This window comes from Solanum stenotomum, chromosome 7, assembly GCF_019186545.1.
Source record: "Solanum stenotomum isolate F172 chromosome 7, ASM1918654v1, whole genome shotgun sequence".
NCBI lineage: Eukaryota > Viridiplantae > Streptophyta > Magnoliopsida > Solanales > Solanaceae > Solanum > Solanum stenotomum.
Window position 1 is genome coordinate 47,801,642 of NC_064288.1, and position 21,583 is coordinate 47,823,224.

At 36.0% G+C, this 21,583-nt stretch overlaps 1 pseudogene; it reads left to right on the forward strand.

Annotated features, from left to right (window-relative positions):
• LOC125869969 (wall-associated receptor kinase 2-like) overlaps positions 1-19,688 on the forward strand; it is a 98,128-nt pseudogene extending 78,440 nt beyond the window's left edge.
• The last annotated feature ends 1,895 nt before the right edge of the window (positions 19,689-21,583 follow it).

Here is a 21,583-nt window from a genome sequence, read left to right on the forward strand (position 1 = left end):
AGGTGTGTTGTGAAATGGGGGTTTGGAAATTCTTTATTTAGCTCTCTGTTCCATGAAAACCGCTATGGCAGTATTTTGTGCCACCAGGGCGGGGTCGCTGTAATGGGGTGAGTACCACTGTGGCAGGACAGACGCGACTTAAGTCGGAAATAAACCCCAAAAATATTTTGTTCTGCACTTTTTGACTTTAAGAGCTAAGGAACGACCCAGGTGTTTTCTTGACAATTGTCCACCATTCTTGAGGCTAAAGGTAAGATTGTCACTCCCCGAATCCATTTTTCGATCCGTAGAACTTAGTTTCTTGGGTGATTATTAGTGGGGAAGGGTTTTGGAATTGTTTGGATGGTGGGAAAAGACCTAATCTGGGTATGGGGATCAAGGGTTTGTTTTAGGGTTGATAGTGTTGGCTTTAATCCGGGTAATTAGATATCGTTTATTGATTCCCGTGTTATTATGATTGTTTGTAGACCAAGAACATGCGAAAAGAATTTGAAGAGGGAAGAATCAAGTTTCTTAGGGGATTCAAGGTTTGTTTGAGGTAGGTGATGGTTGTAATTTCATGTTGTTTGAAATATGTTTGTTTTTGCTTCATTATGATGTATGTATGTATGTGAATGTTGCATTATTGATCACACTAATTGTAAATGAGGATAATTGAATGCCATGAATCATGACTTGATTGTATGTTTATGAGAATATACATGAATAGATCGGGTGTTGCGTTCCAAAATACTAACTGAGATCGGTTGCCACTTACCGGCATAAACATTAGAACAGGTGTCACGATCCGACACACTAACTTGGAACGGGTACCACGTACCGGTACACTAACAGTTTGCGTGTGAGTTCCATTAGAGGACCATTGGCTTGACATAACTGTATATCTTGAGAATTATGAAATTGTACGTTGTTCGTAAATGATGTTGATATGGTATATGTTCGGTGTATGCATGTTATTATTATGTTGTAATTGCGTATGTTTGTTGCACTTGGTGGGATAGCCGCGTGATCCTACCAGTACATTGTGATTGTGTAGTGATATTGCACTTGTTATTTCATTGTTGAGTACATGACATCTTCAAGCAGCTACTGGCAGACGTCATTTAGAATCAGTGATCATCATCAAATTCAAGGGTGAGCCAGTTCTTTCGGGCTGCCATGAGGTCTCTTTTCGTCTATGTCCATATTTCGAGCTTAGGCTAGGACTTAGGATTTCTTATGTTTAATTGTGTTGTACCCATTTTCTTAGACTAGTTAAGTTTTAGATGTTTTGGTACATTGACATTCAGGTTCTAGGTATTTTCCGCATTTGTTTTGGTTGTTAGACTTTTGTTTGGAGTATATGGGAACTCCCTATTTCTTTCCTTAGCATTTAAACTTGCTTCCGTATCTTTAAATGCCTTAGAATTTTTGTTGAGTTTATTAGTTTGGGTCGTAGTAATGGTTCTCCCACCGGAGGGTTAGTGTGGGTGCCACTCACGACGGTCTGGGTCGTGACAAAGTTGGTATCAGAGCCTTGGTTCATTGATCTTCATGTACCAAAATGAGTCCAGTAAAGTCATGCGGAACGGTACGGAGATGTCTGTAGTTTTCTTCGAGAGGCTATTGGACTTTAGGAAACCTCTCTGTTTTTCTAGTGTCTCATTTCGTGCTATGACTTGATTCTAATTTGTATCTGGTGATTTGAATTGTATCTAATCTCCTTCACTCTTCTGTCCGCAGATGGTTAACACTAGATTCAACGGCGTCTGACCCATAGCTCCTGTCAACATGCTAGCTGAGGAATCCACAGCAAGAGGTCGCAGTCTAGGCAAGGGTAGAAGAAGAGCTAGGGGTAGTGGCCGAGGAAGGGTGACACCTACTAGGAATGGAGCATCACTTTGAGATGCTCCCATAAATGTGGCCCTTCCTACGCATCATGAAGAGATAGAGGAGAATGTTGAGGTTGATGATGAGGAGAATGTTAGCTCAAGAGATTATGTCATTCTTGAAAGGATTGGTTGGTCCTGGAGTGCTTCCCTTTGTTCAAGCAACTCAAGCTCCCGCCAATCCCCCTATTGCTATCACTGTCCCCAAGGTGGGTGGAACTGTAGGTAATGATGTTTTCTTCCATCCTTTGTTGGGTCCTGTTATGACTAGTAATGAGCATGATATGTTGATTAAGTTCTTGAAGTTGAAACCGCATGTGTTCCATGGTTCCAAGAGTAAGGACGCATATGAGTTCATCCTAGATTTCTACGAGAGGCTTCAGAAGTTGGGAATTGTCCATCAACATGGCATGGAGTTTGTGACCTTTCAACTTCAGGGTGAGGCTAAGCAGTAGTGGAGAGCTTATGTGGAATGTAGATCCTCAGTTTTACCCCCACTTAATTGGACCTAGTTTCATGCTCTATTCTTGGAGAAGTATGTGCCTCAGACTTTGAGAGATCGTAAAAAGGATGAGTTCATGGCTTTGGAGAAAGGTGGTATGATTGTGGCTGCTTATGAGGCCAAGTTTCATGCTTTGTCTAGATATGCTACGCAATTGGTGACTACTGAGGAAGAGAGGATCCGCCTATTTGTTAAGAGACTAAATTCCGAATTGCATGTATTATTTGTCCATATGACCTCTGCAGGAAAAGCTTTAATGGGGTAATGAATTTTGTGAAGAAAGTGGAGGGGATGATGCGAGACGGTCAGGCTAAGACATTGGCTAAGAAAGCCAAGAATTTAGGCAACTTTCAGAGTTCTTACTCCAGAGGTTCAGAGAGGCCGACACTTGCAGCCCGACCAATTCAATCCGCTATGCCCGCTTCTACAGGTAATTACTCTAGAACTCCACCTCAGAATTTAATTCAGGATAGCCAGGGAGTCGCACCTTCGGCGGGCAGTAGGTCATCTTTTGATCGTACTTGTTATAACTGTGGAGAACCTGGGCATATGAAGAGAGATTGTCCCCACCCGCGCATAATGGATTCTGCGCAGCCGCAGACTAGAGTAGTGGTACCCGCGAGAAATGGTAATATTGGTCGAAGGCGTCCACAAGGTGGGAAAGGAGGAAATCAGCGACGTCGTGGAGGTAGAGAAAATGGTAATACAGGCAGGAGTACAGTGCAGCTAGGCAAGGAAGTCGTTTGTCATGATGACAGGGCTCAATGTTATGCCTTTCTGGGTAAGACCGAGGCGGAGGCGGAGGCGTCTGACGCAGGGATCACATGTATTATTCTTGTATGTGACCAAATGGCTAATATGTTATTTGATTCGGGTTCTACTTATTCTTATGTGTCAGTGCGATTTGCCTCAAAATTTGCTATGATTTATGATATACTTGATGCCCTCATCCATGTTTCTACCCCAGTTGGAGAATCTGTCAGTCACTCGTATTTATCGTGATTATCCTATTTTGTTTATGGGTCTTCAGACTTGGGCTGATTTGGTGATTTTGGATATGATTGATTTTGATATAATCTTAGGCATGACTTGGTTGTCCCCCTATTATGTTGTGTTTAATTGTAATACCAAGTCTGTAACTCTAGAAATTCCAGGAGGGGAAAAGTTAGAGTGGGAAGGGGTGTACAATCCTAAGCAAGCTAAGATCATATCCTCTATTCGGGCTAGAAAACTTGTAGGGCAAGGTTGTTTGGCTTATTTGGCTCATATTAAGGATGTTGAGGTTGAGTCTCCGTCTATTGAGTCTACTCCCATGGTGTCAGAATTTAGAAAAGTGTTTCCTACTGATTTGCCTGGTATGCCTCCGGACAGAGATATAAATTTCTAGATTGATTTAGAACCTGGAACCCGCCCCATTTCTATCTCTCTATATCGCATGGCTTCGACAGAATTAAGGGAGCTTAAGGTTCAAATCCAAGAACTTCTTGATAAAGGATTTATTCATCCTAGTGCTTCCCCGTGGGGTGCCCCAGACTTGTTTGTTAAGAAAAAGGATGGTAGTATAAGGATATGTATAGATTACCAACAATTGAATAGGGTCACCATTTGAAACAAGTATCCATTGCCTCGAATAGATAATCTTTTTGACCAATTGCAAGGCATCAGTTTTCTCTAAGATTGATCTAAGGTTTGGTTACCATCAGTTAAAAATTAGGCATGAGGATGTGCCCAAGACGACGTTTAGAACCTGCTATGGGCACTATGAGTTTCTAGTTATGTCATTTGGGTTAACAAATGCGCGTGCAACTTTCATGAATTTGATGAATGGTGTGTTCAAACCTTTTCTTGATTCATTTGTTATAGTATTTATTAATGATATTTTGGTCCATTCGAAAAGTGAGGAACAACATGCCGACCATCTTCGTATTGTTCTGGGTGTTCTTGGGAAACAAAGGTTATATGCAAAATTCTCTAAGTGAGAATTTTGGTTGACTTCAGTTTCCTTTTTGGGGCATATAGTTTCAAAGGAAGGGGTAATGGTAGATCCCCAAAAGATTGAGGCGGTTGAGAATTGGGTTCGGCCTAGCTCTGTGATGAAAGTTAAGAGTTTTGTGGGGCTCGCTAGCTACTATCGTCGGTTTGTGAAAAACTTTACTGCTATTGCCACACATCTGACAAATTTGACCAAAACGGAGGTACCTTTTGAATAGACTGAAAAATGTGAAGAGAGCTTTCAAAAGGTCAAGACTCTCCTAACCGCAACACCTATTCTAGCACTATCGGTGGAAGGTAAAGATTTTATAGTTTATTGTGATGCTTGACATTATAGTTTGGGTGCGGTGTTGATGCAGGATAAAAATGTCATAGCCTATGCATCGTGACAGTTGAAGGTGCATGAGAGGAATTATCCAACGCATGATTTGGAGTTAGCAACGGTAGTATTTGCTCTTAAGATCTGGAGGCATTATCTTTATGGTGTAAAGTGTGAGGTTACTGATTATCGCAGTCTACAACATGTATTCACTCAAAAGGATCTGAATTTGAGACAACGAAGGTGGATAGAGTTACTCAAGGATTATGATGTGACCATCCAATATCATCCGGGTAAGGCTAATGTAGTGGTGGACACACTAAGTCGAAAAGCGGTGAGTATAGCTAGTTTGGCTTGTTTGAGTGCAACTAAGCGACCTTTGGCTAAGGAAATCCAGACCTTGGAGCCTAAATTCATGCAGTTGGGCATCTCAGAAAAAGGTGGGGTGTTACCTAGCATTGAGATTAGGGCCACATTCATTGAGGAGATCAAGGCCAAACAGTTCGAGGATGAAAATTTGAACAAGCTTAAGAAAAAGATTGTGATTGGTAAGGCACAAGAGGCCACTTTTGATGCGAAAGGTGTGCTTAGTTTTAAAGGAAGGATTTGTGTTCCTCGAGTTGATGACTTGATTCAGAAATTGTTGACAGAATCCCATGGTTTGCGGTATTCCATTCGTTCGGTGGTGACCAAGATATATCGAGATTTGAAGCGAATTTATTGGTGGCCTGGCATGAAGAAAGAGATAGCGGAGTTTATGGATAAGTGTCAAAATTGCCAACAAGTAAAGTATGAACATAAAAGGCCTGCGGTTTTCTTCAGAGAATGCCAATTTTGAAATAGAAGTGGGAAAGGATAGCCATGGATTTTGTGTTTGGTCTTTCCAAGACTTTGGGGAAGTTCGATTATATTTGGGTAGTGGTTGACAGATTGACTAAGTCAGCCCATTTTATTTTTGTCAGAATAGATTATAATACTCAGCAATTGGCTAAGGTTTATGTGAAGGAGATAGTGAGGCTGCATGGGGTGCCCGTTTCTATCATCTCAGACCGTGGTACACAATTCACCTCCAAGTTTTGGAGGAAATTACATAAGGAATTGGGTACACAACTCACTTTTAGTACATCTTTCCATCCGCAGACAGACGGACAATCAGAAAGGACTATTCAAGTGTTAGAAGACAAGTTGAGGGCATGTGTGATTGATTTTGGAGGGAATTGGGATAAGTTCCTACTGTTGTGTGAGCTCTCCTACAATAATAGTTATCACTCCAGCATAGATATAGCACCATTTGAGGCACTTTATGGGAGAGGATGCAGATCACCCATAGAATGGTTCTAGGATGGAGATGTGAAATCATTGGGGGTTGATTTAGTGAAGGATGCTCAAGATAAGGTGAGGAGCATCCAAGCTAAGCTTTTAATAGCCTAGAGTAGACAAAAAAGGTATGCTGACCATAAGGTAAGAGCCATGGCATTTCAAACTAGTGAGAAAGTTCTTCTTAAGGTATCACCCATGAAAGGGGTGATGAGATTTGGCAAGAAGGGGAAGCTAAGTCCGCGATACATTGGTCCCTTTGAGGTTCTTGAATGTGTAGGGCCATTGGCTTATAGATTGGCTTTACCTCTTAACCTATCGGGAGTTTATCTGGTATTTCATGTGTCCATGTTGAGGAGATATCATGGCGACGAAAATTACATAATAAAATAGGACTCAGTGGTGTTAGACAAAGACCTTCAGTATGAGGAGGAAAAGATTGCAATTATTGATCATGATGTCCGGAAGCTGAGGATCAAAGAATTAAAGTCCGTGAAAGTTTAATGGAAACATCGTTTGGTTGAGTAAGCTACTTGGGAAACCAAGAAAGACATGCGAGACAAGTATCCCCAGTTGTTCAGCGATTCAGGTACTACTTCACTCTTACTTTAGCCTGTTTTTCCTAGTTTGTCACTTGGGGACGAGTGATGGATAAATTGGTATCTATTGTAACGACCGATTTCCGTCTTTATAGAAAAGCCAACAGGGAAATATTTTGGGCCGAAAAACTTTTTGGTAGTAACTTGAAATTTCCCAACCTAGTCCAAATTTGGATGAAATCAGAGTCAGTGAGGTCTAGGGAATTCTGGTAACAATTGGGAGATCTAATTATAAATTTTATCATATTAGTAGATAGCTAAGACTCTAAGAAACCCGTACGACTTTTCGAAATTGAATTCGGGCAAGTAGAACTCCCGAAATCGATCTTAGCGTGAAAGGATAGTTTCTGAGTGTCATGGGACAAAGGTATGTTGTGAAATGGGGGTTTGGAAATTCTTTATTTAGCTTTCTGTTCCATGAAAACCGCTATGGAGAGATTTTGTGCTGCTAGGGCGGGGCTTCTATAGCGGAGTGAGTACCGCCGTGGCGGGATAGATGCGACTTATGTCGGAAATAAACCCCAAAAATGTTTTATTCTGCACTTTTCGACTTTAAGAGCTAAGGAACGAACCCAAGTGTTTTCTTGATAGTTTTACACCATTCTTGAGGCTAAAGGTAAGGTGTTCACTCCCCGAATCCAATTTTTCGATCTATAGAACTTAGTTTCTTGGGTGATTATTAATGTGGAAGGGTTTTGGAACTGTTTGGATTATGGGAAAAGCCTAATCTGGGTATGGGGATCAAGGGTTTGATTTAGGGTTGTTAATGTTGGATTTAATCCGGGTAATTAGATATCGTTTATTGATTTCTGTGTTATTATGATTGTTTGTAGACCAAGAACAAACGGAAAGAATCCGAAGAAGGAAGAATCAAGTTTCTTAGGAGATTCAAGCTTTGTTTAAGGTACATGATGGTTGTAATTTTTATGTTGTGTGATATATGTTTGTTTTTACTTCATCATGATGCATGTATGTATGTGACTGTTGCTTTATTGATCACACTAATTGTAAATGAGGATAATTGAATGTCATGAATCATTACTTGATTATATGATTATGAGAATATACATGTGATTGTGATTGTGGCTTGTTGAATAGATCAGGTGTTGCCATCCAACATACTAACTGGGATCGGTTGCCACGTACCGACATAAACATTGGAGCAGGTGTCATGATCTGACACACCAACTTGGAACGAGTACCACATACCGGTACACTAATAGTTTGGGTGTGGGTTCCATGAGAGGACCATTACTTGATATAACTGTATATCTTGAGAATTGTGAAATTGTACGTTGTTCGTAAATGATATTAATATTGTATATGTTTGGTGTATGCATGTTATTATTATGTTGTAATTGCTTATGTATGTTCCACATAGTGGGATAGCCGTGTGATCCTATCAGTACACTGTGGTTGTGTATTGATATTGCACTTGCTCTTTCATTGTTGAGTACAGGGCATTTTCAAGCAGCTACTGACAGACCTCATTTAGAAGATCAGTGATCATCATTGAATTCAAGGGTGAGCTAGTTCTTTCGAGCTTCCATGAGTTCTATTTTCGACTATGTCCACATAGCGATCTTAGACTAGTACTTAGGATTTCTTATGTTTAATTGGGTTGTACCCATTTTCTTAGACTGGTTGAGCTTTAGATGTTTTGGTACATTGACTTTCAGGTTTTAGGTATTATTCCGCATTTGTTTTGGTTGTTAGACTTTTGTTTGGAGTTTATGAGAGCTCCCTATTTCTTTCCTTAATATTTAAACTTGCTTCTGTATCTTTAAATGCCTTAGAATTTTGGTTGAGTTTATTAGTTTGGGTTGTAGTAATGGTTCTCCCACCAGAGGGTTAGTGTGGGTGCCACTCACAATGGTTTGGGTTGTGACAATATAACACCCTAAAAGTTCATAAGCCCAAATCAAACCTTGAAATGATTAGAAAAACTGACATCAACATAAAAGAGTTTGTACGGACTATGGACCCTTTCACGGACCGTGAAATAAACCAGGGGCCTTGAGGGGATATGTAGACCAAAGCTCAAAAATTGGGAAATTTGGAAGAGAGTTTCACAGACTTGTTTATGGACCGTGAAAGATTGGAGGGACATATACTGATCCGTGAACCAAGCCCTCAGAACTCAAAAATCTTGTGTTTTACGGGCACTTGTATGGATCGTGGAGGATTATATGGTCCATGGAAGGCTTTCGTGAAATGCCTCCTTCAGTTTTTAAGTTAGAGTTATTTTGGTCTCTTTTCACTTTTTTTTAAATTCCTATACTATGTTGTTTTGACTTATTCTAAGTGGGATTAGAGGACTCTTGTTAGCCTAAACCTTCCCTTACACTCATAACTTCCCCAAAATCAATTTCTTTACTTTCAAGTCTTTTCTCGAGCAAGAACTAGGGTTCTAAGCTTCAAGTCCTCATTCCATGAATAAAGCCAACGATTTTACTCCAGGTATGTGGAATTTCATGAATGGGTATCCCTTCACCCATTGAGTCCCAAGAAAACCTCAATTTTCAAGTTTATGATTCCTACAAGCTATAACTTTCTATGATCTTCATGGGTTTTCATTGTTAATTAGTTTTCTTCATGATCAGTCCTAATTGCATGTTTTACCCATAGATATCATGATTTCAATTATAATTTCATGTTTTCAATGATAATTTCATGAACCCATAACATTCAAGTATTTTCATGACTCAGAATTAGATTAATTCAGGTGCATATCTCAGATTTTCATGATTTAGATGCTTCGAGATAAAGTATATTCCAGATTATTTTTAGATACCATGACATAAAATGCTTTCAGATAAAGTATCTCTTAGTATAGTTTTAGTTATCATGATTTATGAGCTACTCAGTATGTATCAGTTATCACTATTATCATATTATCACTGTTTCTAGATTATGCATGTTTTCGTTGGGAGTAATACTTAGCACCAAACAGACTTTAGGGATGAATGTTTTTAGTCAAACTATGTGTTGTTATGCCGTAATTTTACTAACCTTTAGAAAAATCACTTTTTGAAATGTTCTACGTATAAAACAATTTGAGAAAAATACTTAGAGAAGAGTCGCCACTTAATTTTTTAAAGAAATTAAGAAAACTTAATTTAAAAAGATTTTAACAAATAAACCTTTATAAATTTAGAGAAAATGGGTAAGAGGTTCTCATTTACACTTCAAGAAGGTTTTTAAAGCATTTGAAGTGTCTGCTAACACGCGGTTATCCTACGACTTAGATTAAATATATTTTGAATATTTTTAGGAAAATGATTAAAAAAAAAATTTACAATATTCAATTAACTTTGAGAAAATTTTTAAATAATGAACATTTTTTATTTTTGAAAAGGGAAACCTTAATTAAAGTATCTGAATTTAAATACAAGTGATTAGGATTTTAACTAAATTAATTAGAAGTTATATGAATCATTTTAGAAAACCATTTTAAATTAATGGAAAAATAAGTAAAAAGGTTCGGTCTTAATATATTTAATAAAAAGTATAAGAGTTGATAAAAAATTATTTATATTAAATAAACTAACATAAAGAATATGGTCCGTCTTTTGGAGATTTAATTAAGTTAAACCAAATTAAATAAAAGGGTTAGAGTTAAACAAATCAAATAAAAATATAAATAAATGCAATCAAATAAGTAAAGAGGTAATGGACTTGGACCCATGTTAGCCTTTCAGGCTGCTGATACTGTTGAATCATTTTGGGCTTTGGCCCAATTCTTAAATTCATGAGTTTAGCCCCCTTTTACTGTGTATATTCACTGTATACATTCGGCATATATCAGTGTATATCATCATGTATTCAGCCTTTTCCCTGCATTTTTTCTTCCGAAAGCTGCATATTTGCTTCCCTTTCAACTTTGTTGGATCAACGAGGCAAACTCGAACTTAAACCCGAGGATATGCAAAGAGGGAGTCCAAAACGGACTCGAATGGAGTTCAAAATGAACTCGGACGAGGAGGTTCATGCACAAAAGGAGATAAAAGTTAATGATAGATCAAGATAAGACTTTACCAACATTATACAATTTTATTTGGATGTAACAACAATATTCTCATTTGATAATAAATAAACACGCCCGAATTATTTATAATAATACACATGTATTCTTAGCAAAATAAGCAACTAGTAATTCTGAAGAAAACATGAGTACTAACAATTAAAATTAATTTCACTAACATGAAGTGATAAAGTACCAATAGTAAGACTAATGACCATTACTAGTGTTGAAACAAACCTAAACCAACAAGATATGTCCAGGAGATAAAAATTGGCCAAAACAGTGAGGAAAAAAAATAAAAGTACTATCATTATACAAGCTACTGCGACAATAAACAACCAATATATATATATATATATAAAAGACTTCACTATTCTTGCATTGTATCATACCCAAACTATACCAAATTGCACATAAGCAGCAAACAATACTAGATATGAGCATTGAAATGATACTAGTCTACCAACCAAAATGCCGACTTGACTCTAATGAAAGAAAATGGCATATTAAATAATTATGAGAGACATTTAGTGTCATTGGGATTCAAACAAACTTGACAACTTCTTAGATACATAAGCTTAAACCTACAAGCTAAAACAATATCTTATTCAACATGTTCAAAGTTACTAGAAGAGCTCAAGTGCTAAACATGATTATAACACTATTTTTATTTTAATACTCTAAACCAACTATATACTAATCTTACTACATAGTGAGTTTTAGCTCTTAGTGGAGAAAACTAGGACTAGAAATCATCATTAGGATTAAACTAAAAAATAAATAAATAAATAAAGAACGGAAAAGATAATACCTTCTTCGGAGCAACAAACCAGTACGATGAGCTTGACCACGAGGAGTTTTCACCACTGTTACCCTTTTCCGATGAGCTCCATAGTGCAACAAAAAACTTTGAATTTCAGGATTAAAACTGAAAGTTGCTCTCTTTTAGATGATGAACCTTTAGGGATTTTTTATGTGCTTTTTTTTTTGGGTCCCTCCTCTCCAAATGGCATCAATACCATGTATTTATAGGAAAAATAAAGGCTTGAATTCAAATAGTCGTTTGAGCGGGAGATGAGAGATTGATTGAAAATAATGGAGGAGAAAACGAGTAAGAGAAGAACATGCCCCCAAAAATCCGGATTCGATGTGATGTCTTCCGATTCGAATTAGATTTGGGTGAGATTTTATCTATGACAAAGTCAACAAATCTAACCCAAAGTCTACAATCTTTGAAATTTAGTGGGAGACACTTTCAATGGTGAAGAAATTAGGGTTCTTGGTATTGACTTTTGCACTTTGGAGAAAGAAGGGGAGAGGGGCGTGTCTTTGGTTGGAAAAGAATAAAAAGAAAGGAACATGGGAGAATATGCAATTATATGAATATTTGAAGATGTGCAAGAATTAAAAGAATGGCCCATTATATTTAAAATTTGACCATTTAGTTTCTATTCCAATCAAATTAGATTTCTATATGACAAAGTTGAATCAAATAACTAATTCGGTCAAAATTAAAATAAGATGAATAATTATCGATTAATTATTTGAGCTTCTTAATTTAAACAAGACAAAATAATTATCAAGACTTATTCATTACTTAAAATAGAGAACTAATTATACAAAATTATAAAACTCACTAATTCAAAGAAATAAATGAGTAATTATGATAAACATTATTTTTAGGCTATTTATTAAATATTTATATAAAAGATGAAAATCATATAAACCAACATGTAAAATTATATAATTATTTCTGAAAAATACTAACCAAAACTAAATAGAAAGAGATTTTAAAATATATATTTTTTAGGATTTTTCAAAGACGATTATTTCAAATTGTTTGAAATTGAAGAAGCTCGATAGTTAACTCGAATTGCATAGGGTCAAAATTGGGTGTCAACATGTGTCACCCATAGTATTTATCATAGATAGACATTATCAAGTGGATCCACCTTAGCTCAGTTATCAGGTCCCTTACGATGGCAAGTATTGGACACTTTCTTTTCATTATGGGGGAAGTACATTGAATTTCATGTAGTAGCTCACATGATTTATGTCAATTTTAGTATTTTCCAAAATCAAGTTTTCAGTTATTGCATGATCTTTTACATATGCGTTTGAGATCAATATATCTCAGCTTTACTTGGTCATTGCATCAACATATTTTACAAATTCAGTATGCTTAGATATCACGTTTATTATGAATATTCCCCATACGATATACATTCAAAGTGTCGACAACATAATATATGCATATATTGTTTGATAATATATGCTTTGACGCTCAATATCTAGCCCACAGTTATAATAGATCCAGTCAGCGTTGCAGCAGCTTTTGGTGCGTCCTCATTACCCGAGAATGAACCCTTTATCTTTGATTCTTAGTATTGCACTTTCAATTTCAGATATTTGGAGTTAGCAAGGGGTTTGTCCTAGAAATTCATATTAGTAGAGGATTTTAGATATTTAGATATAGATTCCGCTTATATCACATCTTTTAGATGTTAGTCTATCTCAGTATTATGAGCTTTATTTAGACATTTCTGATTTAGCTTTTGTGCTTACTTTCTAGTTTTTCTTTGGTTTTATGCAAATCTTAGTGTCAGGTCATGAGATTAGCTTGGGGTCACTTGTGGATCTTAGCACTGTATCACGTCTAGTGAATAGTCTCGGGACATGACATGAAGTTATATATACGAGTTTTTTCAAATGGCTAAAAGAATATTTAAGCCTGAAAGGTTATATTGATCCAATAAGTATATATATTCATTTAAAAATGTATATTTTTGAATAACAATATGTAGGTTTATGATGAACACGCAAATGTTGAACATCTGCAATTGGTGACAGAAGTTGCACTTGGACCTGAATCTCAAATTTAGAAAATAAATAAGTGTTGTATGAATGATTTCATGTTCCAAATTGAAGAAGCTTCTAGGTATAAGAAAACTAATAGTAGCAGTGTACGCGTTCAAGGTGATATCAATGGTAATGGCCAAACTCTTGATATTGTGGTGTCATTGATGAGATTATTGAAGTAAGATATTCAGGTTGGTCTAAAAATTAGTATTGTTNGTTGGTCTAAAAAAATAGTATTGTTTCAGTGTACGTTGTTTGACCCATCACATAGGTGCACAAGAATGAATCAACAATATAATATAATTGAAGTTAAGCACACGAGAAAATATGAAATTTATGATCCTTTTATCATTACACAAAATGTTAAGCAAGTGTATAACGTTCCATATTTGTTGCATAGAGGTAAGGTTGATTGGTGAGTTGTTATAAAGACTAAGCATGTGGGAAAGATTGTATTGGGAATGTGTTAGATGTGACGTACTAAAATGATATTGCAATTGTTCAACAACAAGTTGATGTTGAATTAGAAATCACTTTAAAACATCATTAATGCATATTAAAAGGAAATTTATGATGATGAGATAATGACAAATGTTGAGAAATAAATAAATGAGAAAAATGAATCATTTCGAGAATATGAATGAGATGATAACAATGAAACCCGAGGAGGAAGAATGAGATAATAATGGAAATAAAACAAGCGAGGAGAAAGAGTCAGAGAATATATACTATAGCTAGTATGTAAGTTTATTTTGCTAGCACTAATCATATTCAATACTTATAATTTTATATATCGTAATGTAAATTTGCATGCAGATATCATCGGGTGGTGATGGTGATAAATCTCATCATCTTAGGATTAATCATTCTAGTAAGAGTAGGAAGAACAAGAGTAGGAGGCCTATAGATCCTGAGGATATTCCAGGATAGGTCCCATCTGAGCTAGAGCAACACTTTTCTACACACATTTCTTATATTTCATTTGGAACTGAGATCCCTTAGAGTATCATAGTGCATACCGTTGGCCACGTGGAGTTTCTTCTTTTTCCCAATCCTTACCTCTATTGTGGCACACTTACCTACCTACAAACACCATTCCTCAGGCACAACCCTTATCATCTAATAGAATATCATTTTATACCCCATCTCCCATCACTATATCCCTCCACCTATCAGGTTTGAGTAGACTTAGAGATTTCAGTTCTGAGTTTGATGTTATGGATGGTACTCCATCATTTGAATCAACGTTATATACATTTGAGAGTATCACCTAAACTTTCACTTTCAGTTGTTGCTACACTCGATGAGGAGGAGGATCCGCTTGACCTAGCAGCTGGAGAGAGGGTCAGGCCTGATAGAGTGATGATTGAGCCTAATGGAATATCATAAGTTTATTTAGTTAAATATTAATTAATTAATTTTTTGTACATTAATTATTCATGAATTCACATGTTTATTATGTGTTTTGTAGGTGAAATCCCTCAAATGATGCTTCTATGGCTTTACATGAAAGTGTTAGGAGGCTTTTTACGGAGCCTTATCACTCTTCTACTCTTTCCCGGAAGTCAATGACTATTCATAGCTATTACCTTGACACCAAAGAGGAAATAAGTTAAGCCGGATTTCTCGTGACTGTCCAAGAATTTCAATGTTTGAATCGAGATTTCGGAGTGAGATTCCAAAGGGGATATGTCATGCCATATTTAATGAGTTTAAGGTATGTAATTAGTCATATATATTTTTAGTTAAGTTTGATACTATTTAGTATAATTTATTAATCATCTAATGCTACTCACTTTATTTTCAGACTATGTATACTTGGAAGCGAAAGTACAATATTTTCATTGTGATCACTTTTGAGAGGAGGGCCAGTGCCAGATTGTCTAGCTGGCTAAAAAAAGCTCAGGATTTAGAGACAAGTGAAACTTGGCTTTTTCCAAATGTCTTTGAGGGATTGTCTTGATATTGAGGCACAGATGAATTCAAGACTTTGTCTGAACAAGCCAAGAAAACTAGAAACAATGTTAAGGATGACTCATTGCACACTGAGGGTGCGAAGAGCGTTGAAACACTAACGAGAGAGATGCTAAGTTTCCTAAATTTAAACTTCTAATTCATAGATTTAAATAGAGTTGATTAAATATTACTTGATTGTTGTCTAAAAATTTTTTATATAGTTTCTTAGGAAAAAGAATTGGGGAAATAATGACCCGGAAGGTCATTTTTGGAAATTTTTATAAAAATTAATGTTTTATCCCTCCTGATAGTTTCGTTGAGTTATTTCTAATTAGTTTGTGGTGTTGGTTTTGAAATTTGAGCAAAAGATTGTGATTTTTGAAAGTTTTGACTTTTTAGAGGCTTAAGTTGTTTAAAGGTGGTTTTTGGTATCTACCAGAGTTTTGAGACTCCAAATGGAATTCCGCCAGTTTCATCAGCTCCGAAATGTGGAATATTGTCTAGACTAGTCGTCAATTTTAGATTCGGAGTTGCTTTATTGATTCGAGGTATTAAGTTGGAAGTTGATGTGATTTTAGCCTTTGAGTTGACTTTGGAAAACATTTGAAGTTCGGTTGCTTGGATAGGATTTTCGACGGTTCCATTAGATTTATGAGGATGATTAAAGGCCTAGGAGAGGTCTTGGTTGAATTTTCAAAGGTTTCGAGCTTAATTTGGCCCTTTTTTCTATTTTCTGGTGCTAGGTATTTTGTTCATTGCGACCACGAGACCTTCTCGTGCGATTGCATGGAGTTGTTTTTGTATGCTTCACAATCGCGTGACCCTCAGCCCGATCACATAAGTGTCTTTTTTCTAGTTATTGCGATCGCACGAGGCCCAGTTGTGATGGTCAAATTAAATAAGATGACTTGTTTACTTATCGTGATCGCAGGGCCTTGGGTTGCAATCGTGATGAGCAATTTTGCCTGAAAAATACGTCTTCCCAAAAATTGGGTTTTATCTCTATTTCACCATTTTTGTGACTTGAGAGCCTGGCTTTGGCGATTTCAAAAGGGTTTATCGAGTTTCTTCATTTGAGTATTGATTTCTAACTCCCCACCTCTTATACCCATTAATTATTGGCATAATACATAAACATGACTCTTAACTTGACTTCAACGGACAATTATGACCTCCAACTTTGGGTGTACACAAGTAGGCACTTAAACTTGTATAAAATTGAACATGTAGACATACGTATCCTTTTTGAAAAACGATGGAAGTGACTACATGGCCTTTTTATCATTTTTTACCAAAATAAAGACCCGTCATTTTTGAAGCATTTTTTAGTAGTGAATTTCAAAGAAAATGAGGTTAATTTTCATCCAATTTCTGTCCTACTCCCTGACCTTTTCAAAGACCCCTCATTAAATATGACCCTCATCAATAATTTCAAAGAAACTACTCTCTGTCATTAAAGACAAAGCATGAGAATGACAGCACTTGCTCATCCTCACTCATATTTAAGTGGCTGCTTAAAGTCGTCAATTCTCGTTGACATAGTCCATATTAAAATTCTAAAGTAGTTGACACTCTATTCCAATGTACTACTTTCTCTGTCAAACAAGAGTTATCTACTATTGACTTGACACACATCTTAAAAATCAATAAATAATAGGAGTAATATTACTATATTTCCCTTTGAATATATTAAATTTAAGGCTTTGGAAAATGTATTAGATATTGAATAGTATTTAATAGCAAGAGTAAAATACATAAAGGGTAAATTATCTCTTGGCTTTCAAATTGGACAAGTATTATTGAATAACTATTTTTAGTATAGTGAATAAATAAAGATGGACGGAGGGAGTAAAAGATTGTCAATATATAAAATTATCAATTCTCGTTGACATAGTCCACATTAAAATTCTAACATAGTTGACCCTCTATTCCAATGAAATTAAGTACGTATAAATGGAACTATGATGGGCTGGAGAATCAAACACATAATACTTACATCCCTAGTCTCCTTTAACAATGGCTCCTAATTATGTGATGATAGTTGCTCTGATAACATTTATTTGCTTTTCACTATGTTTTGGTGATGATGCTATGTTACCAACGTCACACAACAATCTCATAACCAAATCTAACTGCAATGAAAGTTGTGGCAATGTCAACATCCCTTTCCCATTTGGTATGTCCCGAGATTGCACTCTACGTGATCAATTCCTTGTCACTTGTGATTACTCCTTAAATCCTCCCCCCCAGCCTTTTTTAGAAAACAGCAGTATTGAAATCACAAGCATATCTCTTGCTGGGCAACTTAACGTCTTACAGTTCATAGCCACAGATTGTTATGGTGCTGGGATAAGCACGAATAAGATTAAGTCATTCATAGCATTACCGTCGTTGTTAACTGTGAACGACACATAGAATAGGTTCATTGCCGTTGGCTGTGACACATATGCCATTGTTCAGGGTTATTATACCAAGTTTGGAGCTAAAATCGAGTATCCCTCCTACATAACAGGAAGCATGTCCATGTGTAATAGTATTGATGATGCTGTTAATGGTGATAAAAACTCATGTTCTGGGGTCGGTTGTTGCCAGACATCCATCCCTAAGGGAGCATGGAATGTCACCATAACACTAAGCAGCTATTATAATTATAACTATACTAATATGACAAATAATTCTAGTTGCAGCTATGCTTTTGTGGTCGATCAAGCTAATTTTAACTTTTCTAAGAGTTACCTCAGCAGTTTGCAGAACACGAAGAAGCTTCCTCTTGTGCTAGATTGGGCAGTTGGTGAAGACAAATGTAAAATAGCTAAGACAAACTCGACTGCATATGCATGTAAGAGTAACAACAGCTATTGCCATGATGATTCAAATGGTTATCGATGTTCCTGCATGCAAGGATATGATGGGAATCCATACCTGATAGATGGTTGTCAAGGTATGTATATGTTTGTGAGTCACCTAATATGATTTAATATCAAATCTATCAAACCAAATGTTTACAGGCATTACAGCAGGGGTTGCTTTAATGGTTTTTATAATATTTGGCTGGTCATATACTTCATTCCAAAGGAGAAAAATGTCAATGATGAAAGAGAAGTTTTTTCAAGAAAATGGTGGATTAGTTCTACAACAGCGACTCAGAAAGGAAGAGGGATCAAGTCATACTAATACAATCAAGATTTTCACAGCGGACGATGTAGAAAAGGCAACTAATGGCTTTGACAAAGATAGAGTTGTTGGAACTGTGTACAAAGGATATCTAAAAGATAATTGCATCGTTGCCATAACAAGTCTAAGGTAATTGATCGCAATCAAATTGAACAATTCATAAATGAAGTCCTTGTCCTTTCCCAAATCAACCATAGAAATGTGGTTAAGCTTTTAGGTTGTTGCCTCCAGACGGAAGTTCCACTATTGGTGTATGAATTTATAAGCAATGGATGGAACACTTTCTGAACAACTTACATGATAAATTGAAGGCGTCGGCTCTTTCTTTGGATATTCGTCTGAAAGTTGCTGCAGAAACTGCTTGAGTACTTTCTTACTTGCACTCAGCAGCTTACCCTCCTATTATTCATAGAGATATTAAATCAGTCAACATTCTTCTAGACAAAAGCTACACAGACAATGTGTCCGATTTCAGAGCATCCAAGTTGGTTCCTGCTAATCAAAAAGAGATATCTACATTGGTTCAAGGAACTCTAGGATATTTAGATCCTGAATACTTGCAAACAAATCAACTCACTGAAAAAAGTGATGTATACAGTTTCGGAGTAGTGCTTGTAGAGCTCCAAACCGGTAGAAAGGCCCTATGTTTTCAAAGACCTGAAGAAGAGAGAGGTCTAGCTCAATATTTTATATCTTCAGTGGAAAAGGGTCATTTGTTCAATATTTTAGACGATAATATAGTCTGTGATGAGGGAAATGCAGGGCAATTGGAAAATATTGCCGTGCTTGCACAAAGGTGCTTAAATGTTAAAGGGGATGATCGACCTACAATGAAGGAAGTTGCTGCAGAACTGGAAGCTGGATCGAGATTGAAGCACTCGTGGGATCAAACTGATCAACATTCAGAGGAGATAGAGTCCTTATTGCACGACACTCAACCGTTGGGATTTGGATACGAATATAGTGAACACAGTGTCCATATTGATAGTATAACGAGCCATGTAACTTTACCATTTCCTGGAGGAAGGTGATCAATCATGCATGTTAATTTTTCTCAGCAATACGAACTCAAAACGGCGGCCACAGCTTCAACATGAATTGAATTGCATTTCTTTTATTTTTCAGAAGATAATAAATTTGTGTAACAAATCAATGTCAAGTGTACTAGTTATGTATTTCAATAATAGTTGACACGTTTTGATTTCTTCTTACACTTGAACAGTTCCTTTTAAAATTGTTTTGTTGCTCAACTTATACGTTTAGCATGTATTTTTGGTGCAAGGTCGTTAAAGAAAAAATATGGAAGGTCTTGATTTAGGCTGAAACTAATTTTGATGATCTACAAACATCTGTATAAAAATCATGTCCTTAGGAAGTCTCAGTTAGTAAAATGACTAGAGATGGTTGTTGATCAGACGGCGGGGTAAAACAGATTCAAAATGCAAGAAGGATTCTTTAAGAAATTAAGTTTATGAGATAAGCGCGTAAATCAAAGAACACACATTCAATATGAAAATATTGCTATGTTTGCACAAAGGGAGAGAATTTTTGAATTAGGAGAAGCCCCCGTAGATTTGCAAGCTTAACTCTCACATTCAGACCTTAAATAAACTGTCTGATCCTCTCCTCCTCTGTGGGTAGTAGTTGCAGAGAATACTTGGATAAAGAATGGAATTCAAAAGTCACCATACTAAAACATTTAATTAAAAATTACTAAGAGTAGAAAATGAATAATTACTAAGTAATCTCAAGGTTTGAAGGGAATTACATCAAAATAAGGAAGATCTGCGGCAGTCCAAATGGAAATAGCTCACCCTCAGATTTGGAAATAACTTACCTAAATACGGGGTCTAGTAGATGCCTCTGGATCATAGTCTGCACTCAAAATTAAGAAAGTGTAGGAGTAGCATCCCTACTAATACTATGTATCTGTAGACATCATATGTCGACTAAGATTAGTAACAGATATATAATCACATTTATAAAGCAAGTAGACAAGTAATTCCACATAGTCAAACACATAAGTCACAATTCAATAGAGTCATCATAAATCACTAACAATTACTATATGTGTAAATAGATATAGTTACAAATCATCATATTTCTAACATATCACAATCCACTCATCAATGTACAGAGCAAGAACACAGTATATGGACCAACACTATGGAAGTATAACTAACTCTAACCATTTATATTAGTATAAGTATCATGTCATATCATCATATATATATACTAAAAGTGAAAAGAATTTAAGTCAAAAGTTGAATTACGAAAATACCTCTACATTAAATAAAAAAAGTTAAAAAAATTAATTAATTAAATAATAATCATATCATATTATTATACTAATGCTAATCATCGTATACCCACTGGCTACTTGTTTGTTTTCTCCATTTTTGGCTTTTCATTTCCTTCCTAATCTAAATTATCTACCTATAAATATTCACTTATTGCTATGATAATTATAATAAAGAAGGTGAATGAAGAGTTGCAAGGTAATTAATTGTGAGAGAAATGTTCACTTATTGCTATTATAATTATAATAATAAAAAATAAACATATTTGGGAAAAGGTCCTGATTTACCCTTAAACTTTATGATTTGGAGCTGATATACTCTCCGTTTAAAAAGTGGCTCATATATTCCCCTGTCGTTATAGAAATAACTCATATATGCCCTTTTACTTAACATATTAATATCTAATAAATGAAAAATTCATTTTTTTACTGTAATTTAAGAAAATGCCATGTGGCATTTAAAATACCCCACCTTCCACCATACCCACCCGACCCAATTGGAAACAAAATAACCTACCCACTCAAATTAACCTAACTCATTTCATTACTTGTTTTCAGTTTCCACTTTCCACGTTCAAATGAAACAAAAATAAAAAAAAATTGTGAGGGTTCCGGTGAGCTCTAAACTAGAGCTAATTGGTCTCAAAATTGTTAACTTACGACGGAAATTAGCA